The 18,230-nt window shown below is 54.6% G+C and overlaps 2 long non-coding RNA genes across 2 annotated transcripts; both read right to left on the bottom strand.

Moving 5' to 3' along the window:
• Window positions 1-2,096: 2,096 nt before the first annotated feature.
• Window positions 2,097-4,983, bottom strand: LOC137863678 (uncharacterized). Its single transcript, XR_011101031.1, has 3 exons — window positions 3,327-4,983; window positions 2,821-2,881; window positions 2,097-2,660 (listed from the first exon to the last, which is right to left on the bottom strand). It is a non-coding gene; the product is annotated as an uncharacterized lncRNA (long non-coding RNA).
• A 7,039-nt stretch (window positions 4,984-12,022) lies between these two features.
• On the bottom strand, window positions 12,023-14,537 carry LOC137863677 (uncharacterized). Its single transcript, XR_011101030.1, has 3 exons — window positions 14,168-14,537; window positions 12,962-13,005; window positions 12,023-12,801 (listed from the first exon to the last, which is right to left on the bottom strand). It is a non-coding gene; the product is annotated as an uncharacterized lncRNA (long non-coding RNA).
• Window positions 14,538-18,230: the final 3,693 nt, after the last annotated feature.

Here is an 18,230-nt window from a genome sequence, read left to right as displayed (position 1 = left end):
TGGTGGTATGTCTGGTAATTTGCTCCCTTTCTTCTGGTCCCTGGTCTTCGGTTTTGTCTCACCCATCTAGGAATGTTACTCTGGCAATTCCCACAGCCCTTGGTTACCTTAATAAGAGTGTCTTAAAGAGGATTTAAGATCTATCACCCACCCACAAATCCTTTGGGAATCCCTTCGGTCCTTCACCGGCCAAGTCCCTCGCGGGAGATTGGAACCGTGGTAAAGAAGACCTCCACAATCGCTTCGGAACTAAATTCCGTCTCAGTCACACTCTTACACACACAGGCAACCAAAACCCATCCAACAGAACAGTATACGCTTTAAACACTTACGACTCCGTTGTCTTCATTCAGATCTTCACACGCAGAATTACGGGCAAAATATACTGCTGCAGCCAGCAAGGGAGCTGAAAAAAAATCAAAACCTTAGCTGACCTGTATTCAGGTTCGAGATGCCATTAGTCCCGACCAGACTCGAACAGCAACCACCAAATGCTGGGGCACCTCTCCTACATCAAATAAGATTCCAAGAACCAAAGCCCTCCTGGACAAGCCCCCTGGTGTCATACATGACTGGGTCCCAAACTGGATTGCAATTAAATTTTACAGTTTTTTAAATAAATAGAGGTAAACGAGAAGTTGCTCGCAAACAGATATACTGTGCCAGATGTCCTTCAGCAAGTGCCCAGAGGCAGACCGGATGTCTTTGCCAACACAGTCCCATCAATGTATTAGTACACCCATGCACTGCCACGTTAACTGCCATCACTAACTGCCAGGCAGGACAGCTCCAGACCAAACACATACACACACAGGCACGCCACAAACACTACAAACAAAACACACAACACAAGGCACAAGAAAAAGTGACCCCCAAAAAGAAAGCCCTACAGCAACAGCAAGTCAGAACAGGTGCTCTGCACCAGACCCTACCAGAGACTCAAATGTCACGACACGCGACTGGAAGCAACTGCCAGAACTGGGATGATGGAGGCCTAAAAAGCCTGCCTTCAAGACAAGAGACCAGAAGGATGGGGACTGAAAACCCCCTAAGACAACTCTCAGGAAATCAATTCCCAAGCAAGAACTCCTGATGCGGCCCAGATGACTTCTGCAAGAGTGAGGATGGAAACAGACGCGATCTCAAACCGAGTATGATACACGAGACCTGAAACAGATCTGTATTTCAAGCAGCGACTGCAAGACAAGAAGTGCTCGGATCAGAGTCATGATGACAAAACAAGCATTGAGGCCCTTCAGCACAGCTACCGAGTCGCCTGCCTGGTCAGTCCAGTGTCAAAAGCCAGGAGGATATCAAGACCCGAGAAGCACAGAACAGACACTGCAGAAGCAACGCTACAGGACAGACAAACTGAAGGAAACTGTCCTGCCTGGCACACGCACTCACGCTACAAAATAATCCCGCTGCTCCTATTAGCCTGGTGACCCAGCCACAAGCAGCCTGAACGTGACTCAGCCTCAACCACCCTCACAGTGGCACCAAGTCTATTCAGCCAGCAGGCACCACGCTGCTCTGGCTCACAGCTCCCATTAGCCACCCCAGATATGCAAATACCAGGTGCCCCCCAACTTAGCTCTCAGGTTGCTGCATGGTAAAGTCCCTCTGCCTCAAGAAATACACAGGCACCGATTGTCATCTTAGTCAACTGAAGGCTCATCATCAGCTGCAAAAACAGAGTACCAGCATTCACTAGCACGCCGGCCACGATGCCCACCTTCTCCACGATGCTGACTACTGCTGATGCAACATACAGTTCTGCTCACCTCTTCCTCTCCGAATCCAAGCTCCAACAGTGCAGCCAGTATCATCCACACCACCTGGGAAAACAAAGGGATTAAATGTTCGTTGCATTCACAACAAGTCTACCAATGGTGTTTTATTTTGTTCTTCATTTGTGTGTGTGTGTGTTTGTTTTTTTTTTTTTGTTTACCTGTTTCTTTTTTTTGGGGGGGATCTGCTTTAGCTCAACAGAATGCAGAGTGCAGATGAGACCTGAGGTGTTTCTAAAAGCAACAATCCCCATGCTTTCGCTGAAGCTTTGAATATTAAAAGGACAATACAACCCAGCAAGTAACTGAAACTTTCTTAACTGGAATTAGCTCAAATTTTATTATTTTTTTTAAACTTAGAAAGAAAAATCCAAGAGCAGAACAGATTATACACCAACAAAATCAATTCCATTCCATCCCCAGAAAAAAATCACATACTCTCATCCCCTCCTGTACCTCAGCCGCTTGCCTGCCCCACGTGGCACATGCTTCCATCTCTTCTCCTTACCCACTTATAGCACCTCTAAAAGGCAAACTGGAGTTTTACTCTATTGGATGTAGGAAAATAACTGCAGTGACAACCACACCCCAAAAACAACAGTTACCTCTGCTCATCACACACCAGAGTCACTGCAGAGGCAGCTTGGGTCGAGACGTCCTGCACTGCGCACTGCACGCTGCATTTCAGCCTGAACAAGGGAAAGACACAGGCAGAAGATAAACATTCAGCTGCCAGCAGTAGCACCCATCCCTCAACAACATAAGCAACCCCATCTTTACTTTTATCCTTTCAAAACAGCACTCCACTTGCCTCTGGACCTGCAAATTAGGTCCAAGCTTGAAAGGAGCGGCCAGCATCACCCACGCCACCTGGGAACACAAAAGGATACAATGACCGCGGTGCTTGCAAGCACCCACCTGCCACACTGCTCCTCTATCCCAATCAGCCTCACCTCGGACCCTCACAGGGAAACACCTGAGCATCTTCCCTTTGCTTCGGATAAGGCATGACCAGGCTGACACCACTCACCTTCCCTCAGAGCTTCCTGACATGAAGATTTCCCTTCCCTCTCCACAACTGCACAAAGCACCTGCAGAGACAAGAGAAATGCACACTCTGAGGCGCCTCACAGCCACAGCGTACCTGCTGCAAGACCTCTCTCTTCCCAGCTCCGGTACTTCAGCTGCTCACCAGCTCTGAGATTGTTCACTCACAACACCACAGCAAGCTGCACCCGGGCCACACAACACACACTACACAAGCTACATTGCTTAAGACATATGAGCTGGAACGTTCCCACCCAACAATCAGTCGCATCACACAGGAAGGATGCCGCACACTCCTAGAAACCAAACCTACCAGTCCTGAGCAGCTCCCCACCTCCTCCTGCCAACCACGCTCAGCACACACACTATTTACTGCTCAGAAAAACAGAAAGTTAAAACATACACACAAAAAAAAAAACAACCGAGCTCCACAAATGCCAAAAAGACATGCACACACAGCAGCCTCGGCAGGGGTAGTCGCAGACTTACCCTTTGCAGATGAAAGAGGTGACTCTGATACAACTCTGCTCAGTGTCTTGGTAATGCTGCATCTACGCTGCCAAGCCATATGTAGCATTCAATCAAGCTGGTTTCAGTCCTCTGGAGAGTTACACAAGTGGGTTTATACATCTAGAGATTAAAACATAGCTCAAAAACAGAAGAGTATCCCACCATCCCAAAAAAAACAGTGAGCCAGCAGCCCCTACTAAACATCCCGCTACTGAGTGAATTCCAAGCACTTAAAATCCAGAAATCCATAGGCTCCAGTCTGCCTAGAGAACCCTGCAACTGACTGAAGGAAAACCAAAGCACTTACCCCAAAGAGCAGCCCAAGCACAAGGAGCTCTCTGATAGCATGCCTGGGGCTCATATAGCATTCAGCCCCGCCCAGCACCCAAACCCAATCACCTGGGAAAAGGGAGGGGCAAAGCACAAGAAAGTAGAAAGAGAGCAAAAGAAGCAGCTGTGGTTTTTTTTTTTTTCCTTTGTTTTTTAAAATCTGGTTTATCTCAAAAACATTCCGAGAGCAGACAAGAGACCTGTGGTGTTTCTAGAAGCAAAACTCCCCTTTTGCTTTTGCTGCAGCTTTTAACGTTGAACTGATAATGTCACCAAGCAAGTAACTGAAACTTCTTCAACTGGAATTAGTTTACACACGCTCACCGTCATCTGCAAACACAGAGAACCAGCATTCACTAGCCCTAACCCTAACCCCAACCCTCACCCTAAGCTCTAACCCTAGCCCCAGCCCTAGTCCCCGAGAACTGCATTTCCCGGTGTGCTCTGGGCACCCAACATGGCCTCCCGGAAGTCTGGAGTCCCAGAACTACATTTCCCGGCATGCTCTGGGCACTCAACGCAGCCTACTGGAAGCCTTGTGCCGGAAAACTACACCTACCAGCATTCCCTGGGCAGCCGGCACGGCCAATCAGAGGCCGAGTTGTCGAGAACTCCATTTAACAGCACTCCCTGGAACCCTAGCCCTTACCGCCCTTACACAAAAAAGCCGCAAGCCCTAACCCTAAAAATCCTCGAAACCCCTACAGACCTAAGCCAAACTATCCACCACACTAAACCCCTGAAGTCCTATGCCTAAAAGCCCTAACCCAAACACTTAAGACGCTCAAATCCCACACCCACAAAATTAAGATGCTCAAATCCCAAACCCCAAAAAATAGGACGCTCAAATCCCAAACCCCCTTCCGAAAAAGAAAATAAGAAAAATAAATCAAACAAAACAAAAACAACAAAAGGGGTAGACCTGGTGGCATCTGCCCTATAACCCTGCAAAAATCATGAGGGACATAGAACAACAAAGCAAACACACAAAATAACATTGACATCCTATCCATAAAAGTGCTATAACAATTAATCACCTCCAAAGAGCTTCATGCAACAAATGCACGTACTACTAGATTGGTTTCCTCTAAAATATCGTACAAGACTCTGACCCACGAAAAGAACCCTGCATGTAGCTAACAGAAGAATAAACAAAGCACCGACCCCAAAGAGCAGCCCACGCAGAAGGAGCTCTCTGATAGAACGCCTAGGGCTCATATAACATTTGGCCCCGCCCAGCACCCAAACCCAATCACCTGGGAAAGAGGAGGGGGCAAAGCACAAGAAAGAGAGCAGGAGCAGCAGCTGTGTTCATTTATTGATTTTTTTATTTTTTTGTCACCTATCCCTAGTTTACAGCATGCGGAGTGCAGACAAAAGAACTGCGGTGTTTCTAGAAGCAAAATTTACCCTATTTTTGCCTCAGCTTTGAACATAGAAAGGACAATACAACCAAGAAAGTAAATGAAATATTTTCAACGGGAATTACCACGAAACTTTCATTTACATATGAAGAAAAATCTAGGAGCGTAGGAAATTACACATCAAAAAAAAAAAAAGACGTAATAAGCAACGCGCGTGCACGGCCCCTGGCCGCCTACATTACTCGTTTTCCACCAGCAGGTGGCGGCAGAGGGGCGCCCTCGGGCGTCACCGGGCATGAGCTCCTCTCGGCTGCCTGCAGTACTCATTTTCCACCAGCAGGTGGCGGCAGAGGGGCGCCCTCGGGCGTCACCAGGCATGAGCTCCCCTCGGCCGCCTGCAGTACTCGTTTTCCACCAGCAGGTGGCGGCAGAGGGGCGCCCTCGGGCGTCACCGGGCATGAGCTCCCCTCGGCCGCCTGCAGTACCCCTTTTCCACCAGCAGGTGGCGGCAGAGGGGCGCCCTCGGGCGTCACCGGGCACGAGCTCCCCTCGGCCGCCTGCAGTACCCCTTTTCCACCAGCAGGTGGCGGCAGAGGGGCGCCCTCGGGCGTCACCGGGCATGAGCTCCTCTCGGCTGCCTGCAGTACTCATTTTCCACCAGCAGGTGGTGGTAGAGGGGCGCCCTCGGGCGTCACCAGGCATGAGCTCCCCTCGGCCGCCTGCAGTACTCGTTTTCCACCAGCAGGTGGCGGCAGAGGGGCGCCCTCGGGCGTCACCGGGCATGAGCTCCCCTCGGCCGCCTGCAGTACCCCTTTTCCACCAGCAGGTGGCGGCAGAGGGGCGCCCTCGGGCGTCACCGGGCATGAGCTCCCCTCGGCCGCCTGCAGTACCCCTTTTCCACCAGCAGGAGGCGGCAGAGGGGCGCCCTCGGGCGTCACCGGGCATGAGTTCCCCTCGGCCGCCTGCAGTACCGCTTTTCCACCAGCAGGTGGCGGCAGAGGGGCGCCCTCGGGCGTCACCGGGCATGAGCTCCCCTCGGCCGCCTGCAGTACTCGTTTTCCACCAGCAGGTGGCGGCAGAGGGGAGCCCTCGGGCGTCACCAGGCATGAGCTCCCCTCGGCCGCCTGCAGTACCCCTTTTCCACCAGCACGTGGCGGCAGAGGGGCGCCCTCGGGCGTCACCGGGCATGAGCTCCCCTCGGCCGCCTGCAGTACTCGTTTTCCACCAGCAGGTGGCGGCAGAGGGGCGCCCTCGGGCGTCACCGGGCATGAGCTCCCCTCGGCCGCCTGCAGTACCCCTTTTCCACCAGCAGGTGGCGGCAGAGGGGCGCCCTCGGGCGTCACCGGGCACGAGCTCCCCTCGGCCGCCTGCAGTACCCCTTTTCCACCAGCAGGTGGCGGCAGAGGGGCGCCCTCGGGCGTCACCGGGCACGAGCTCCCCTCGGCCGCCTGCAGTACTCGTTTTCCACCAGCAGGTGGCGGCAGAGGGGCGCCCTCGGGCGTCACCGGGCATGAGCTCCCCTCGGCCGCCTGCAGTACTCGTTTTCCACCAGCAGGTGGCGGCAGAGGGGCGCCCTCGGGCATCACCGGGCATGAGCTCCCCCCGGGCGCCTGCAGTACCCCTTTTCCACCAGGAGGGGGAGGCCTAACCCTAACCCTAACCCTAACCTAACCCGAACCCCAACTCCAACCCCAACCCTAACCCTAATGGCGTCCCCCCGACAACCGCACCCCGCACACTTGGTTCCCCCCTCTTTTTGGTTCCCCCCGGTGCGCCCCAGAAAAGTGTCCCCCCAGAACCCGCACCCCGCACATTTGGTTCCCCCCTCCTTTTGGTTCCCCCCGGTGCGCACCGCAAATTTGTCCCCCCGGAACCCGAACCCCGCACACTTGGTTCCCCCCTCATTTTGGTTCCCACCCGGTGCGCCCCGCAAATGTGTCCCTCCGGAACCCGAACCCCGCACACTTGGTTCCCCCCTCACTTTGGTTCCCCCCCCCGCTGCGCCCTGCATCTGTGTCCCCCTGGAACCCGCACCCCGCACACATGGTTCCCCCCTCATTTTGGTTCCCCCCCTTCCCTTGGGGTCCCCCCAAGCCCCATGGACCCCCCCCCCTTGGTGCCCCCCCCCCCGTCCTACCCGTGCCCGCAGCAGCCGCTCGCGCTCCGCCAGCGCCTCCCGCACAAGACGCTGCATCTCGGCCAGGTGGAGGCAGGCGCTGGGGGGGGGGAATAAATTGGGGGGGGTCTGGGGGCGCATTTAGGGGGCGGAGGGGACTGGTTCTCACCTGTAGAACTCGGCGTCGAGCCCCCCCGGGGGCAGCTGCAGGGCCAGGATGCCTGGGGGGGTGCGGGGGGGACATGTCAGCACCCCCCAGACCGAAACCCCAAAACCGCTGCCGTTGACACATCAAAAAAAAAAAAAGACGTAATAAGCAACGCGCGTACACGGCCCCTGGCCGCCTACAGTACTCGTTTTCCACCAGCAGGTGGCGGCAGAGGGGCGCCCTCGGGCGTCACCGGGCATGAGCTCCCCTCGGCCGCCTGCAGTACCCCTTTTCCACCAGCAGGTGGCGGCAGAGGGGCGCCCTCGGGCGTCACCGGGCATGAGCTCCCCTCGGCCGCCTGCAGTACCCCTTTTCCACCAGCAGGTGGCGGCAGAGGGGCGCCCTCGGGCGTCACCGGGCATGAGCTCCCCTCGGCCGCCTGCAGTACTAGTTTTCCACCAGCAGGTGGCGGCAGAGGGGCGCCTTCGGGCGTCACCGGGCATGAGCTCCCCTCGGCCGCCTGCAGTACCCCTTTTCCACCAGCAGGTGGCGGCAGAGGGGCGCCCTCAGGCGTCACCGGGCATGAGCTCCCCTCGGCCGCCTGCAGTAACCCTTTTCCACCAGCAGGTGGCGGCAGAGGGGCGCCCTCGGGCGTCAAAGGGCATGAGTTCCCCTCGGCCGCCTGCAGTACTCGTTTTCCACCAGCAGGTGGCGGCAGAGGGGCGCCCTCGGGCGTCACCGGGCATGAGCTCCCCTCGGCCGCCTGCAGTACCCCTTTTTCACCAGCAGGTGGCGGCAGAGGGGCGCCCTCGGACGTCACCGGGCATGAGCTCCCCTCGGCCGCCTGCAGTACTCCTTTTCCACCAGCAGGTGGCGGCAGAGGGGCGCCCTCGGGCGTCACCGGGCATGAGTTCCCCTCGGCCGCCTGCAGTACCGCTTTTCCACCAGCAGGTGGCGGCAGAGGGGCGCCCTCGGGCGTCACCGGGCATGAGCTCCCTTCGGCCGCCTGCAGTACTCGTTTTCCACCAGCAGGTGGCGGCAGAGGGGAGCCCTCGGGCGTCACCAGGCATGAGCTCCCCTCGGCCGCCTGCAGTACCCCTTTTCCACCAGCAGGTGGCGGCAGAGGGGCGCCCTCGGGCGTCACCGGGCATGAGCTCCCCTCGGCCGCCTGCAGTAACCCTTTTCCACCAGCAGGTGGCGGCAGAGGGGCGCCCTCGGGCGGCACCGGGCATGAGCTCCCCTCGGCCGCCTGCAGTACCCCTTTTCCACCAGCAGGTGGCGGCAGAGGGGCGCCCTCGGGCGTCACCGGGCATGAGCTCCCCTCGGCCGCCTGCAGTACCCCTTTTCCACCAGCAGGTGGCGGCAGAGGGGCGCCCTCGGGCGTCACCGGGCACGAGCTCCCCTCGGCCGCCTGCAGTACTCGTTTTCCACCAGCAGGTGGTGGCAGAGGGGCGCCCTCGGGCGTCACCGGGCATGAGCTCCCCTCGGCCGCCTGCAGTACTCGTTTTCCACCAGCAGGTGGCGGCAGAGGGGCGCCCTCGGGCATCACCGGGCATGAGCTCCCCCCGGGCGCCTGCAGTACCCCTTTTCCACCAGGAGGGGGAGGCCTAACCCTAACCCTAACCCTAACCTAACCCGAACCCCAACTCCAACCCCAACCCTAACCCTAATGGCGTCCCCCCGACAACCGCACCCCGCACACTTGGTTCCCCCCTCTTTTTGGTTCCCCCCGGTGCGCCCCAGAAAAGTGTCCCCCCAGAACCCGCACCCCGCACATTTGGTTCCCCCCTCCTTTTGGTTCCCCCCGGTGCGCACCGCAAATTTGTCCCCCCGGAACCCGAACCCCGCACACTTGGTTCCCCCCTCATTTTGGTTCCCCCCCGGTGCGCCCCGCAAATGTGTCCCTCCGGAACCCGAACCCCGCACTCTTGGTTCCCCCCTCACTTTGGTTCCCCCCCCCCGGTGCGCCCCGCAACTGTGTCCCCCCGGAACCCGCACCCCGCACACTTGGTTCCCCCCTCATTTTGGTTCCCCCCCCCCTTGGGGTCCCCCCAAGCCCCATGGACCCCCCCCCCTTGGTGCCCCCCCCCCCGTCCTACCCGTGCCCGCAGCAGCCGCTCGCGCTCCGCCAGCGCCTCCCGCACAAGACGCTGCATCTCGGCCAGGTGGAGGCAGGCGCTGGGGGGGGGGAATAAATTGGGGGGGGTCTGGGGGCGCATTTAGGGGGCGGAGGGGACTGGTTCTCACCTGTAGAACTCGGCGTCGAGCCCCCCCGGGGGCAGCTGCAGGGCCAGGATGCCTGGGGGAGTGCGGGGGGGACATGTCAGCACCCCCCAGACCGAAACCCCAAAACCGCTGCCGTTGACACATCAAAAAAAAAAAAAGACGTGATAAGCAACGCGCGTACACGGACCCTGGCCGCCTACAGTACTCGTTTTCCACCAGCAGGTGGCGGCAGAGGGGCGCCCTCGGGCGTCACCGGGCATGAGCTCCCCTCGGCCGCCTGCAGTACCCCTTTTCCACCAGCACGTGGCGGCAGAGGGGCGCCCTCGGGCGTCACCGGGCATGAGCTCCCCTCGGCCGCCTGCAGTACTCGTTTTCCACCAGCAGCTGGCGGCAGAGGGGCGCCCTCGGGCATCACCGGGCATGAGCTCCCCTCGGCCGCCTGCAGTACTCGTTTTCCACCAGCAGGTGGCGGCAGAAGGGCGCCCTCGGGCGTCACCGGGCATGAGCTCCCCTCGGCCGCCTGCAGTACCCCTTTTCCACCAGCAGCTGGCGGCAGAGGGGCGCCCTCAGGCGTCACCGGGCATGAGCTCCCCTCGGCCTCCTGCAGTACCCCTTTTCCACCAGCAGCTGGCGGCAGAGGGGCGCCCTTGGGCGTCACCGGGCATGAGCTCCCCTCGGCCGCCTGCAGTACCCCTTTTCCACCAGCAGGTGGCGGCAGAGGGGCGCCCTCGGGCGTCAAAGGGCATGAGCTCCCCTCGGCCGCCTGCAGTACTCGTTTTCCACCAGCAGGTGGCGGCAGAGGGGCGCCCTCGGGCGTCACCGGGCATGAGCTCCCCTCGGCCGCCTGCAGTACCCCTTTTCCACCAGCAGGTGGCGGCAGAGGGGCGCCCTCGGGCATCACCGGGCATGAGCTCCCCTCGGCCGCCTGCAGTACCCCTTTTCCACCAGCAGGTGGCGGCAGAGGGGCGCCCTCGGGCATCACCGGGCATGAGCTCCCCTCGGCCGCCTGCAGTACCCCTTTTCCACCAGCAGGTGGCGGCAGAGGGGCGCCCTCGGGCGTCACCGGGCATGAGCTCCCCTCGGCCGCCTGCAGTACCCCTTTTCCACCAGCAGGTGGCGGCAGAGGGGCGCCCTCGGGCATCACCGGGCATGAGCTCCCCTCGGCCGCCTGCAGTACCCCTTTTCCACCAGCAGGTGGCGGCAGAGGGGCGCCCTCGGGCATCACCGGGCATGAGCTCCCCTCGGCCGCCTGCAGTACCCCTTTTCCACCAGCAGGTGGCGGCAGAGGGGCGCCCTCGGGCGTCACCGGGCATGAGCTCCCCTCGGCCGCCTGCAGTACTCGTTTTCCACCAGCAGGTGGCGGCAGAGGTCGCATGCGGGGAAAGCACAAAAAAGCAAAAAGAGGAGCAGCAGCAGCTCTGGTTTATTTACTTATTTATAAGGCTTAGCTCAACAGCATGCAGAGTGCGGACAGGAGAACTGGGGTGTTTCTAGAAGCAAAACTCCCCTTTTGCTTTTGCTGCAGCTTTTAATGTTGAACTGATAATGTCACCAAGCAAGTAACTGAAACTTCTTCAACTGGAATTAGTTTACACACGCTCACCGTCATCTGCAAACACAGAGAACCAGCATTCACTAGCCCTAACCCTAACCCCAACCCTCACCCTAAGCTCTAACCCTAGCCCCAGCCCTAGTCCCCGAGAACTGCATTTCCCGGTGTGCTCTGGGCACCCAACATGGCCTCCTGGAAGTCCGGAGTCCCAGAATTACATTTCCCGGCATGCTCTGGGCACTCAACGCAGCCTACTGGAAGCCTTGTGCCGGAAAACTACACCTACCAGCATTCCCTGGGCAGCCGGCACGGCCAATCAGAGGCCGAGTTGTCGAGAACTCCATTTAACAGCACTCCCTGGAACCCTAGCCCTTACCGCCCTTACACAAAAAAGCCGCAAGCCCTAACCCTAAAAATCCTCGAAACCCCTACAGACCTAACCCAAACTATCCACCACACTAAACCCCTGAAGACCTATGCCTAAAAGCCCTAACCCAAACACTTAAGACGCTCACAACGCCCAAGCCCACAAAATTAAGACGCTCAAATCCCAAACCCCCCAAAAATAGGACGCTCAAATCCCAAACCCAAACCCAAAATATTAAGACGCTCAAAACCCTAACCCAGGAGATCCTAACCTGAAAAAAAAATAAGATCTTAAAACCCTAACCGTAAATAACTGACCAAAAATAAAACCCAAAGAACCTAACCCTAAAAAAACTATCAACACTACAACCCAAAAAACTCTAAAACCCTAACACGCTAACCCTGAAACCCTTAAAACCCTAACCCTCAAATCCCTAAAATCCTAACCGTTAAAACTCCAACCCTAAAACTAAAAACCTTAAAATCCTAAACATAAACCCTGAGAACGCTTACCCTGAAACCTTAAAACCGTGAATCAATCTTTGGGAAATAACATAGGCTCAGGAGAGGATCTCAGTACAGTAGCATTTTTATTTGAGATTACAATGGCGGGTGTCCCGCGAGCAGGAGGGCACCTACCGATTCCATACACAGTTTATATACCTTTTTTTTTTTTTCCCCTCCCAAGGACCAGGACCCTCCCGTTTCCCCATTAACTGTGCAATCCAGGTTCATACTCTACCTGGTGCTTCACCGAAAACACACAGCTGCTGGCCTGTTACAAGTCACATTTCTTTTGAGGCTTTTACTCTTTGAGGTGGTAATGTTTCTTACACCGTGATTTCCACTTAATTGTTGTAAGGATTCTGGTTGTCTGCATTTTACAAGGTTGTCTGTTGTAATAAATGACTAAGTCCCAAATAGGATTACAATCAAAGTTTATAATTTATTAAATGAATAGAGGTAAGCAAACAGCACTGGGTGCGCCGGGAGTCTCTGCTCCACCGAGACGCACACAAGTCACAGCAGGCGGCTGGTTTTTATGCTCCTAGGCTAATACATATTCATTACTACTTCTAGAAAAGGCAGGGTTATTATAACTAGTTCCTGGAATCCGAACCCGCCCACTGGCGCATGTGTTATCAGTCTCTGGTGGTCCCTCTGCGGGTCTCTCGTACCGAAGGCTCACAGTCTTCCTCCCAGGCTTTTCCCTTGTCCTTCTCCTTTGTCCATCTTGGCTGGATGTCAGAGACTTGCATAGTGCCCCATGCAATAGTCATAACAGTTAGCAGTTATTCTGAAACCCCTTTGTTCTCTTGTCCCCTATTTACCCGAATTGCTGGACCATTCCTCTGCAAGATGAGAAGAGGTAAAGAGAGCAGGAGGAACAGCAGCCCTGTTTTTGGTCTGGCTTAGTTCAACAGGGTGCAGCAAAAGCAACCAGGCTGTTTCTCTTTAAAGACTTGCCTTAGCATTGGTGAAGGAAACTGACCCGGCTGACAACCCTCTTACCTTTTTGCACCACTCCACACCATGGGGACTTCATCTCTCCAAGGCTGCACGAGGGAAGGGCGGAAACGAGAAAAAAAGCACATCCTGAGGCACCTCATAACCACAGCCTACCTACTGCAATACTTGTGTCTCTCTTCCCAGCTGCTTCATCTCTGTGGCTCTCCATCTCCAAACCACATTCTTTTTAACTGCCATGCAGAGTGGCAGTCCTCCGGGCGCAATAGAGCAGCACCATATTTTTTTTTTTTTTTATTAGTATTTTTTAATTTCAAAACAGCAGTCCGCTTCCCTCTGGAGATGGACAGTAGGTCCAGCCAGTCACCGAGTTGCCAACACAGAGCGTCACAGTTCCAGAAGGCGCTCTTTCCTTTGACCGATTCCTTATAAATGTTATCTACCACTGGCAAAAGCAATAAACAGACTGCAAACATGCACTGCCACCTTTGACAAACTTTATGTTTTTAATTTCATTATTTCAAAGAGAGCAGTCCACTTGGCTCTACATCTGTGAGGTAGATCAAACCAGTCACTAAGTTGCCGAACAAGAACTTGACGGTTCCAAAAAGCGCTGTTACCTTTGACTGGTTCCTCCTAATGTTTACCTACTGCTGGTTTATACATTTAGATGTAGAGGAATGGCTTGAGGGTAGAGGTCACCTAAACATTGAGCAATTAGATGAGGACGATCTTGCCAAATACCGCACACCGCTAGTATAAGATTAGGCTAACCGTAAAACATAAGGCTTGCAGCTGACAGCTGTAAAAGGGATAGAAGAACAGTGTCCTTGGAGCAAGGAATACAGTGTCCTTGGAGCTATAGTTAGCTCTAAAAAGAGAACTTGTGGTTATAGCTGTCTGCACTAACAGGATATAGCAATAATCAATCATGAGCTTAGCTTTTGTAACATGTATGAGCTAATTATCTTGTACCGAATATATATCGACTGAGCTATCTAGTAAAGTTGAAGCATACTGATCACTCATATTGAGTGCTTGTGTCTTCCTTCCATCGACAACATTTAGAGATTAAGATGTAGCTCAAAAACAGAAGAGTATCCCACCATCCCAAAAAACAGTGAGCCAGAAACCTCTATTAAACATCCCTCTCCTAAGTGAATTCCAAGCACTTAAAAATTCTAGAAATCTATAAACTCCAGCCTGCCTAGAGAACCCTGCAACTGACTGAAAGAAAACCAAAGCACTTACCCCAAGGAGCAGCCCAGGCAGAAGGAGCTCTCTGATAGCATGCCTGGGGCTCATATAGCATTCAGCCCTGCCCAGCACCCAAACCCAATCACCTGGAAAAGGGGAGGGGCAAAGCACAAGACAGTAGGAAGAGAGCAAAAGAAGCAGCTGTGGTTTTTTTTTTCCTTTGTTTTTTAAAATCTGGTTTATCTCAAAAACATTCCGAGAGCAGACAAGAGACCTGTGGTGTTTCTAGAAGCAACAATCCCCTTTTGCTTTTGCTGCAGCTTTTAATGTTGAACTGATAATGTCACCAAGCAAGTAACTGAAACTTCTTCAACTGGTATTAGTTTAAACACGCTCACCGTCACCTGCAAACACACAGAACCAGCATTCACTACCCGTAACCCTAACCCCTAACCCCAACCCCAACCCTCACCCTAAACTCTAACCCTAGCCCCAGCCCTAGTCCCTAACCCCAACCCTACTTCCCGAGAACTAAATTTCCCGGCATGCTCTGGGTACTCAACGCGGCCTACCGCAAGCCTTGTGCCAGAAAACTACACCTACCAGCATTCCCTGGGCAGCCGGCACGGCCAATCAGAGGCCGAGTTTTTGAGAACTACATTGAACAGCACTCCCTGTAACCCTAGCCCTTACCGCCCTTACACAAAAAAGCCTCAAGCCCTAACCCTAAAAGTCCTCGAAACCCCTACAGACCTAACCCAAACTGTCTACCACACTAAACCCCTGAAGTCCCATGCCTAAAAGCCCTAACCCAAACACTTAAGACGCTCAAATCCCAAACCCACAAAAGTAAGATGCTCAAATCCCAAACCCCAAAAAATAGGACGCTGAAATCCCAACCCCCCCTCCGAAAAAAGAAAATAAGAAAAACAAAACAAAACAAAAACAACGAAAGGGGTAGACCTGGTGGCATCTGCCCTATAACCCTGCAAAAATCATGAGGGACCTAGAACAACAAAGCAAACACACAAAATAACATTGACATCCTATCCATAAAAGTGCTATAACAATTAATCACCTCCAAAGAGCTTCATGCAATAAATGCACGTACTACTAGATTGGTTTCCTCTAAAATATCGTACAAGACTCTGACCCACGAAAAGAACCATGCATGTAGCTAACAGAAGAATAAACAAAGCACCGACCCCCAAAGAGCAGCCCACGCAGAAGGAGCTCTCTGATAGAACGCCTAGGGCTCATATAACATTTGGCCCCGCCCAGCACCCAAACCCAATCACCTGGGAAAGAGGAGGGGGCAAAGCACAAGAAAGAGAGCAGGAGCAGCAGCTGTGTTCTTTTATTTATTTTTTTATTTATTTGTCACCTATCCCTAGTTTACAGCATGCGGAGTGCAGACAAAAGAACTGCGGTGTTTCTAGAAGCAAAATTTACCGTATTTTTGCCTCAGCTTTGAACATAGAAAGGACAATACAACCAAGAAATTAAATGAAATATTTTCAAATGGAATTAGCTCAAACCTTTCATTTACATATGAAGAAAAATCTAGGAGCGTAGGAAATTACACATCAAAAAAAAAAAAAGACGTAATAAGCAACGCGTATGCACGGTGCCCGGCCGCAAGCAGTACCCCATTGTGTCCAGCAGGTGGCGGCAGAGGGCGCCCGCGGGTGCCACCGCGCATGCGCGCCCCCCGGCACCCTGCAGTACCCCTTCTCCACCAGCAGGTGGCGGCAGAGGGCGCCCGCGGACGTCACCGCACGAGTGCCCCCGGCCGACTGCAGTACTCGTTTGCCACTGTAGTGGCTCCGCTCGAGTGGGCAGCCGAGCTCCACCACAGCCGCTCTCTCACTCCCCCTCCTCAAAGAGGAATGGGGAGAAAATATGTGAAAAGGGCTCAAGGATTGAGATAAGGACGAGAAAATCACGCAAGAATTATTGGAACGGGCAAGATAGACTCAGCATAAGAAGACAGGTAGTAAGATTTATTGCTCACTACTAACAAGCTAGAGAAGTGAGAAACAAAGGAAAGAAACCAAAAGCACCTTCCCCCCCATCCACCCTCTTCCACCTCCTCCCCCCGAGCGGTGCAGGGGAACGGGGGAATGGGGGTTATGGTCAGTCTACAGCACTTCTTCTCCGCCGCTCCTTCTCGGTCACTCTCGTCCCCTGTGCTGTGGGGTCCCACCCACGGGATGCAGTCCTTGATGAACTGATCCAGCGTGGGCTTCCCACAGGCAGCAGCTCTTCCAGAACTGCTCCAGATATGGGTCTGTACCACGGAGTCCATCCCTCAGGAGAAAACTGCTCCAACCTGGCTCCCCTACGGGCAGCAGCTCCTGCCAGGTCACCTGCTCCTGCGTGGTCTCCTCTCCCCGGGCTACAGGTCCGGCCCGGATTCTGCTCCGGCAGGGGTCTTCCACAGGCGGCAGCCTCCATCGGTGCAGGGCCACCTGCTCCACCGTGGTCTCCTCCACGGGCTGCAGCGTGGAACCCTGCTCCACCGTGGTACACCGTGGGCTGCACGGGGACATCCTGCTTCACCATGGTCCTCACCACAGGCCGCAGGGGACTTCTGCTCCGGCGCCTGGAGCACCTCTCCCCCTCCTTCTACACTGACCTCGATGCCGTTCCTCACTCCCTTCACTCTCCCAGCTGCTGTGTGGCGCAGCGTTTTTTTTCCTGTCTTAAATATGCTCTCACAGAGGCGCAAAACAACATCGCTTATTGGCTCAGATCTGGAAAACAATGGGGCCCTTCCCAAACATGGGGCAGCTTCTAGATCTTTCTCACAGAAACCACCCCTATGGCCCCCTGCTACCAAAACCTTGCCACATAATCCCACTACATCCACCAGCAGGTGGCGGCAGAGGGCGCCCGCATGCGTCACCGCGCATGCGCGCCCCCCGGCACCCTGCAGTACCCCTTTCCCACCAGCAGCAGGTGGCGGCAGAGGTCGCATGCACAGAAAGCACAAAAAAGCAAAAAGAGGAGGAGCAGCAGCTGTGCTTTATTTACTTATTTATAAGGCTTAGCTCGACAGCATGCAGAGTGCAGACAGGAGAACTGGGGTGTTTCTGGAAACAAAAATCCCCATGCTTTTGCTGCAGCTTTGAACATTGAAAGGACAATACAACCAAGTAAGCAACTGATTTCTTTTTCCATCTGGAATTACCTCGATCTTTCATTTACATAGAAAGAACAATCTAGGAGCAGAACAGATTACAAGCCAAAAAATAATTCAACTCCATTCCACTCACAGGAAAAAATCACTTACTTCAGTAGGATATCTGGGAACCAAGTGGCTATGCTGGTGGGTCAAAACACACTACGGGACACTGGGGCCAGGCCCTCCGCTGCACCCACTTAAAACCCATCCCTGCACTCACCAAGGTGCAACCCCAACACAAAAAAAACAGACGCAGCATTTCAGCTTCAACAGCTTTGGGAACTGCTGGAAAGCAAGCTTCATCCTCAGCGAGGCGTGCTCAGGCTACACAGGACAGGGCTTCGGGCACCACTTTGCTTACCAAAGAAGACCGCAATCAGCACCTGCTTTGTTCCGATTCTAAAGACTAACACCACAGCCCACGTTGCCTGGGACACCTGATAAACAGAAGAGAAAGCAGCCATACCCTTTTCAAGCCATCCCTGCACGTGTCGCTCCTTGATGAGCTGCAACCTCTTCTCAAATCCTCAACCGCTTCTGTGGAGAGCCTGCCATGGCACCTGCAAAGCAAGACCCTTCGCAGTCACCTCGTGCTACTTGGCAGTTCTGCTCCAATCCAGCTCACAACCAGCCCGCCCTTCTCGTGCTGCTCTTCAGAGTGCAGCTTGACCCCTCTGAGCCTGTGTGAGACAAATGTGAAACAAAAAAGCATAGGCTGAAGCAGCATCCAAAGCCACAGCACAGCTAGGACAGTTACTCTCATCTGCTCCCTTACCTCAGCCTCCTCACCTGCCCTCGAGGCAGATGCTTCCATCCGCTCTCTTAAGCCAGCTACAATACACCTCTGAAATATAAACAGGATTTTTACTGTACTTTGTGTAGTTAAGTAACTGCAGTGACAACTGCACCCCTAAAGTACCTGCTACATCT

Source organism: Anas acuta, chromosome 13 (genome assembly GCF_963932015.1).
Source record: "Anas acuta chromosome 13, bAnaAcu1.1, whole genome shotgun sequence".
Taxonomy (NCBI): Eukaryota; Metazoa; Chordata; class Aves; order Anseriformes; family Anatidae; genus Anas; species Anas acuta.
Note: the sequence above shows the minus strand (reverse complement) of the source record. Positions and strands in the feature narration are given on the sequence as shown.